This window comes from Primulina eburnea, chromosome 4, assembly GCF_022965805.1.
Source record: "Primulina eburnea isolate SZY01 chromosome 4, ASM2296580v1, whole genome shotgun sequence".
NCBI lineage: Eukaryota > Viridiplantae > Streptophyta > Magnoliopsida > Lamiales > Gesneriaceae > Primulina > Primulina eburnea.
In genome coordinates this window covers 16853050-16861327 of record NC_133104.1, presented here as the reverse complement: position 1 = coordinate 16861327, position 8278 = coordinate 16853050, and the positions used below count along the sequence as shown (strand labels likewise).

The 8278-nt window shown below is 43.3% G+C and overlaps 1 non-coding gene across 1 annotated transcript; it reads left to right on the top strand.

Annotated features, from left to right (window-relative positions):
• Window positions 1-6149: 6149 nt before the first annotated feature.
• Window positions 6150-6255, top strand: LOC140831266 (small nucleolar RNA R71). Its single transcript, XR_012117840.1, has one exon. It is a non-coding gene; the product is annotated as a small nucleolar RNA R71 (small nucleolar RNA).
• Window positions 6256-8278: the final 2023 nt, after the last annotated feature.

Genomic DNA, 8278 nt, shown 5'->3' with positions numbered 1-8278 from the left:
TTTCCGGCTGTTGTTATGTCTGTATGTGTGCATAACAACAGGTGGGGCAGGATCTGGGTCACGACAGAGATGAGCGATGGACATAGCGTGGTGATCTCGGGCGCAGCAGAGGACTAGTGGTTCTTTTGCTAGACTTGTACTACCGTTTGTTTATAGATGGTATTAAACACTAGTTGTAAGAACAAGACTTGTATTTTATGTTTGTATATTATGCTAATGTAATAAAATAGAGACATGTTTTATGCCTAGTTAGTAACATTTGATTGAATGCTAAAAAGCAAAAATTTGACCCACGTTTTATGAATAACGATCCATTTAATCCCAAGAAAAAGAATTAGAGCCCGGGTCCCCACAAAGCATAAAGCAGCATCACCCGCTCTTTCTGTACCTCGCTCTTATGCGAGACCGGCATTATCCTCCGAGCCACAAATAGATACCAAAGGGCAACTCCAGCTTTCAAATATTTTTCGTCAAAACAGCTTGGCGAGCCTCCCAATGGTTTCCACATTGCGCCCGGATGGCACAATGTTGCGAGAATAGCATCATAATTCGGGTCGGCGACTAATGCCTGGAAGCGAGAGTCGTCCACCTCCGCTGTCTCTAACAGTGCGTTGATCGTAACCGAGTCATACGGTACATGCCGACCCCTAACAAAAACCACACCATTTCTCCCCTCCGCCGCATTTGCATAGAATTCGCGAACCACGGAGACCACCGCCGCCTTAGGTTGATCACCGAATTGTTCCCATCCACGCCTTTCCAAGTCGAAAAGAATACCCAAGTGTCTATCCTCAAACTGTCTCCGGACTCCCCTCTCGGCTATAGGGTTTCGGTGAATTTTGGCATGCTCGTATCTAGCCCTAGCCTCCATACTAACAAAACGATGTCTATTAAAGGCGGAAGATGAAGTAGAGGAGCCGGGGTTACCTTTTTGCTTCTTGGGAGCCATTGTGTTGGAAGAATTGAAGATGGAGATGGTGGGTGACCGGAGAGAGGAATGTTCTTGTTTGCCTAAGCCGATTGTTCCACTTTGCCGAGACTTCGAGTCCGGATTGAAGTTCCTGCACCACAAAATCGAAAAAGGGGATGAGAGGAGTTAGGGATTTGGGCAGGGAATTTGGGAAATTTTCGTGCAGAATGAAGAAAGGGGAAAGAGCTTTCGCGTTTTAAAAACTTTCGCGCTCGAGCGGTAGGAAATTACCGCTCGAGAGCCAGCCTCTCTGGAATATTCCTCCCGAGGTAAGCATTCGCCCTCGGGCGGTATAAAATTACCGCTCGAGTGCGAACCCCTCTGCCCAAAATCGCTTAAATTCTTTTTTTTAAAAAAAAAAATTGAAAACAAAACAAAAGCAAGAGAAAATAAATAAATTGACACGAAAGAAAAATTAAATCAACTGCAAGAGAAGGGGAAGAAAAGCAGTTCTCAATTTATAGTGGAGAGCTTGACTGTCGATCCGTCTCAGTTCGGCATGTCTTGGAACCGGGTGATTCCAAGTGGTGGCTCAATTGTGCCACCCATGTAGTGCTTCAGGCGCTGGGCATTGACCGTAAATGTCCCATCCTTCCCATCTTTCAATTCTACAGCTCCCGATGGATAAACTTTCGAGATCACGAATGGACCAGACCATCGTGATTTCAACTTTCCGGGAAAAAATCGCAACCGGGAGTTGTATAGTACGACACTTTCACCTTCTTTGAATTCTCTTTCGATGATCCGCTTGTCATGGGCCTTCTTCGTTGTTTCCTTGTAGGTTAGTGCGAGATCATATGCTAGATTTCGGAATTCCTCCAACTGATCTAGTTGAAGCAAACGTCGTTCACCTGCATCAGTAAAGTTAAAGTTTAATGCTTTTGTTGCCCAATATGCCCGATGCTCTAACTCTACAGGTAAGTGACATGCTTTACCAAACAATAATCTGTACGGTGTCGTGCCTATAGGTGTTTTAAAAGCAGTCCTATATGCCCAAAGAGCATCATCTAACCTCACCGACCAATCTTTCCTACTGACACCTACCACTTTCTCCAAAATTCGCTTTATCTCTCGGTTCGACACTTCCACTTGACCACTCGTCTGGGGGTGATAGCGGGTAGAGATCTTATGTGTGACACCATATTTGCTCAAAAGTTTTTCAAATAGTTCGTTGCAAAAATGCGTGCCACCATCACTAATGATTGCTCGTGGTGTTCCAAATCGGTTAAAAATGTTTTTCTTTAAGAATTTTAGGACCACTTGAGCATCATTAGTGGCGTACGCTTCCGCCTCTACCCACTTAGACACATAATCCACCGCAACCAAGATGTATTTTTTCGTGAAAGAACTGGGAAACGGTCCCATGAAGTCTATCCCCCACACATCAAAAACCTCACACTCAATGATATTATTTAAAGGCATTTCATGACTGTTAGAGATGTTACTTGACCGCTGGCATTTATCACAATGTAGCACATAAGAACGAGCATATTTAAAGAGGGTTGGCCAATAAAAGCCACATTCAAGTACCTTGGATGCCGTCCTTGTTGGTCCGAAATGACCACCTACCTCACGGTCATGGCAATGGTTGAGAATTTGATCGAATTCTTCCTCTGCAACACACCTTCTTATCATGGCATCTGCACAAATTTTGAACAAAAACGGTTCCTCCCAAAAATAGTATTTCACGTCAGAAAAGAATTTCTTTCGTTGGTGAAACGATAGGTTTGGTGGAGGTGTGCCTGTGACAAGAAAGTTAGCGAAATTTGCATACCAAGGACAATTTCTCACCTCAAATAGTTGCTCATCAGGGAACCAATCATTGATAGCATGATCGACAGAATCATCACAAATAAATTCTAATCTAGACAAGTGATCTGCTACCACATTCTCAACACCTTTCTTGTCTTTGATTTCTAAGTCAAACTCTTGCAATAGTAAAATCCACCGAAGTAAGCGTGGCTTTGCATCTTTTTTAGCAAGTAAATATTTAAGGACAGAATGATCAGTGAATACAATTACTTTAGACAAAACAAGGTATGAATGAAATTTGTCAAGTGCAAATACTACCGCAAGTAATTCCTTTTCAGTTGTTGCATAATTCAATTGAGCCTCATCTAAGGTCTTACTTGCATAGTAAATTGTATGAAATACCTTGTTTCGCCATTGGCCAGGTACGGCCCCCACTACAGTGTCACTGACATCGCACATGATCTCGAAGGGTAGATCCCAATCCGGTGCTACCAAGACAGAAGCCGTCACCAAGCGCTCCTTCAAATCCTCGTATGCCTGTAAACAGTCAGAATTAAAATCAAATGGCACATCTTTCATCAGTAAGGAAGATAGAGGTTTGGCAATTTTTGAAAAATCTTTTATAAAACACCGATAAAAACCGGCGTGGCCTAGAAAACTTCTAACTCCCTTTATGGATGCCGGAGGTGGTAGTTTCTTGATAACTTCAACTTTCGCCTTATCCACCTCTATTCCGTGCTCCGAAATCTTGTGCCCTAGGACAATTCCCTCTTGTACCATGAAATGGCACTTTTCCCAATTGAGGACCAAATTCGTCTCCTCACATCTCACCAACACCACCGTCAAGTTCTGCAAACAGTCATCAAAAGAAGGGCCGAAAATAGAGAAGTCATCCATGAAAATTTCAAGAAAAGTCTCTATCATATCATGGAATATAGCGGTCATGCAACGTTGAAATGTGGCACGGGCATTACAAAGACCAAACGACATGCGGCGGAAAGCGAAAGTTCCATAAGGACAAGTGAAAGTGGTTTTCTCTTGGTCCTCAGGTGCAATTGTGATTTGATTATACCCCGAATACCCGTCTAGAAAACAATAAAACTCATGACCCGCTAACCTCCCAAGCATTTGATCAATAAAGGGAAGGGGAAAGTGGTTTTTTCGGGTGGCATCATTCAATCTCCTATAATCAATGCACACACGCCATCCCGTAACAGTCCTGGAGGGTATTAGTTCATTATTATCATTTGTAATCACAGTAATCCCACCCTTTTTTGGCACACACTGAACCGGACTTACCCATGCACTATCAGATAAAGGATAGGTAATACCTGCATCGAGAAGCTTAATCGTTTCTGCCTTTACTACCTCTTGCATCTTCGGATTCAATCTTCTCTGAGGTTGCACAAGAGGTGAGTACTTGTCTTCCATCAAGATCTTGTGCATGCAGACTGATGGATTGATCTCTTTGATATCCGCCACCTTCTACGCAAATGCACCCTTGTGCGCTTTCAAGACTTTCAACAGTTTTTCCTCCATCACATCTGTCAAAGCAGCAGAAATAATGACAGGTAAAGTGTTGTGCTCACCTAGGTATACGTACCTTAGGTGTGGAGGCAGTGGCTTCAGCTCGAGTGTCGGTGGCTCCTCCAGGCTTGATTTCTGTGGGATCAAGTCTTTTCGATCTCCCAAATCTTCTAACCTCATCTTTATTGGCTTCCTCCATGGATGGTTGGCATTAAAGTATGCCACTATTTCAGCTTTTTCTTCGTCCAAATCCTTTTCTCCCAATTCAGTAGTGATAACAGCCTCCAAAGGATCTCTCAAAGCATCCTCCACATAGTTAGACACAAAGGCATCAAAAGCATCAATTCTATAACAACTGTCACAATACAGTGTGTGCTTAAGTGCATTAAAAACATCAAAAGTAATCTCTTCCTCGCCCACTCTCAATCTCAACTTCCCTTCTTGCACATCAATCAGTGCCTTGCCAGTTGCAAGGAACGGCCTCCCCAAAATCAAGGGCATCTCCATATCCTCCTCCATGTCTAGCACCACGAAGTCAGCAGGAAAAATAAACTTATCTACTTTCACTAGCACATCCTCAATAACTCCCCGTGGATACTTGACAGATCTGTCTGCCAGCTGTAAAGACATCCTCGTTGGCTTTGGCTCTCCCAACCCAAGTTTCCTAAACACAAACAAAGGCATAAGATTAATACTTGCACCAAGATCACACAAAGCTTTGTGAAAAACAACATCACCAATCATGCAAGGAATAGAGAAACTCCCTAGGTCTTTTAGTTTCGGTGGGATTTTGTTTTGCACCAAAGCGGAGCAATTTTCAGTTAAGTTAACTGTCATGTGATCCTCCAACTTCCTTTTATTAGCCAATATGTCCTTCAAGAATTTAGCATAACTAGGCATTTGCATTAAAGCATCGGCGAAGGGAATATTGATATGCAATTTTTTAAATACCTCAAGAAACTTACCGAATTGTGCATCTAGCTTTGCTTTTTTCAATGCTGCAGGAAAAGGAGGAGGTATAATAATTTTAGGTTGTGCAGTGGGTGCTGGTGTAGAGTTAGAAGACTTACCTTTTGATGTCTCAGTCAGTCCATCCGGTATTTGAATTTTTTCCTTTCCCTTTGGCTCCAAAATTTTTCCACTCTTCAACTCAATGGCCTTCACTTGCTCTTTTGGATTAGTCTCGGTATTACTTGGAAAGGTGCCCGGCTCTCTACTTGCTATCATCTTTGCCAACTGTCCAATTTGATTCTCGAGCCCTTTTATTGATGCATCTTGGTTTTGAAGTCTAGTTTCAGTTGATGAAATAAACTTAGAAATCATTTGCTCCAAGTTGGCCTTTTCTTCTCTAGGAGGATCGGATCTGTACATCGGTTGTTTCCCATATTGTTTTCCTCCTTGCGGTCTATTCTGACTGTTTTGACCGCCCCATGAGAAGTTGGGATGTTGCCTCCACCCCGGATTGTATGTGTTCGAATAAGGGTCATTCCTTGGGCGGTTTTGGACTCCCACTTGATTCACCGGTGCCTCATTTTGCACATAGAAGGGATCTCCATCTTGACAGTCTTTCACATAGTGTTCCCCTCCACATTTCTTACAGAATATCTCTTGCAGACGCATAGCTGTGCCACCCATGTTCAAACCATTCAGCTTCCTATTCAATGCATCCAGTTGTGCAGTAATAGCAGAAAAATCAGTTACCTGGTGAACTCCTGCACTTCTCCGCTGGTTGTTCCTGTCAGATTGAGGGTGATAACTGCTAGCAGTCATCTCCTCTAACAATTCATATCCTTCCTCCGCGGTTTTCCTCAACAGGTTTCCACAAGCAGCAGCATCTATCATAGTACGGTTAGGAGTAAGCAAACCATAATAAAATGTTTGAACGACTAACCCAAGTGGTAACTCGTGATGTGTGCATCTTCGTAGTAGATTCTTGAAGCGTTCACATGCCTCGTATAAGGATTCTTGATCGAATTGAGCAAATGTTGTAATGTCTGCCCGCAGCTTCATTGTCTTGGAGGGAGGGAAGTATTTGATGAGAAAGACTTTCGCCATGTCGTCCCATGTAGCGATCGACCCTACATGCAAACAATTTAACCATGCTTTAGCTTTATCACGTAAAGAGAAAAAGGTCCTGATTGACTTCCAGAAAAGATCAGTATTGGTTAGACCGTTGGGCATGGAACATTTTCTATTTGAGCCAGACAGATGGAGAAGCTTCCCCCACATGATTTCGTGCATGCAGGCGAGGAGGCTGATTTCCAAGGGGTGTCAGGCCTTCTTGGCCAGTATTATTTCCGCACCTGATGTGCCCACTCCATCTTTATCCGACATGCCAGTAGTTAGCAAATTCCCAGATGTCTTCCCAGACGATGTTTCAGGTCTCCCACCAGAGAGAGAGGTGGAGTTCGCTATTGATCTTATGCCAGGCACAGTGCCAATCTCTAAGGCACCTTATCGATTAACTCCAGCTGAAATGTTAGAACTCAAGCAGTAGATTCAAGAGCTTCTCGACAAGGAATTTATCTGCCCTAGTTTCTCATCGTGGGGCGCACCCGTGCTCTTTGTGAAGAAGAAGGATGGAAGCATGAGACTCTGCATCGATTACCGTGAGTTGAACAAGGTAACGATCAAGAATAAGTACCCACTTCCTAAAATCGAAGACTTGTTTGATCAATTGCAGGGAGCCACAGTGTTCACTAAGATAGATCTTTGATCAGGGTATCACCAGCTGAAGGTGAAAGATGCAGATGTGCACAAAACAGCCTTCAGGACCAGATATGGGCATTACGAGTTCTTAGTAATGCCATCTGGATTGACGAATGCTCCAACAATATTCATGTATCTCATGAACCGAGTTTTTCAGCCTTGCCTTGATCAGTTCGTCATAGTATTCATTGACGATATTCTCATATACTCGAAGAGCCATGAGGAGCATAGCCAGCATTTGAGGACAGTTCTACAGGTTTTGCAGAGTCCCAAGTTGTTTGCGAAGTTCAGTAAGTGCGAGTTTTGGTTGCAGAAAGTAGCGTTTTTGGGACATGTAGTGTCTAGCAGTGGTATTGAAGTGGATCCAGCAAAGGTAGCAGCCGTTAAAGAATGGGTTGAGCCAAAGAATGCATCAGAGATCCGCAGTTTTCTGGGTTTAGCCGGTTACTACCGTAAGTTCATTCAGGGATTTTCATCCATAGCAGTGCCACTCACTTCACTCACCAAGAAAAATGCTAAATTCACGTGGAGTGAAGAATTCCAGAAGAGCTTCGATACTCTGAAGCAAGCTCTTATTTCAGCGCCAGTGCTAGCCATGCCGTCAGGGCAAGGTGACTTTGTGCTTTACACCGACGCATCTAAGCTCGGTTTAGGCACAGCCTTGATGCAGCAGGGTCGGGTGATAGCTTATGCTTCCAGACAGTTAAAAGTGCATGAGAAGAATTACCCGACGCATGATTTAGAATGAGCCGCAGTCGTCTTTGTTAGAGTAGGTGCACGTCGAGCCAAGTGTTGGCCGACTGTTCACGATGAAACTCTTTGTATAAACGATCTTTATTTTAATAATATTTGAATTTATTAATTTGGCGCATCTTTATCTTTATACTCATGCGAGTTGCATAGATAAAGTCCTTGAATATACATATAGTAGAAAGAATATGAGATGCTCATATGATGAGTATCATGAAACTCATATTTGTAATACTGTATATTCTAAACGGTTCCTAGTCGATTCAGCCGCCACTAAGAAGGATATAGGCCGCTCGAGTTAGAGACTAGTATCTGCGATGTGAGTACAATGTTTCATTGGTAGGGGACATTGTGATGTCCGAGCATTCAGATAGGTGCTCCTGGTAGAGTGCACTGAACAACCCTCTATAAAGGACTTTCCAAGTGGTTCTCACTTATCGAGTGGAAACGTCCTAGTTTATGGTTGTACACCATTAGTCCTTATGACCCGGGACAACATTGAGACTCTATGTGCTAGCGTTTCACTTTGACTTGTTTACCGACTCTTGTGGGGTCGTCAGGTGGCAAGGT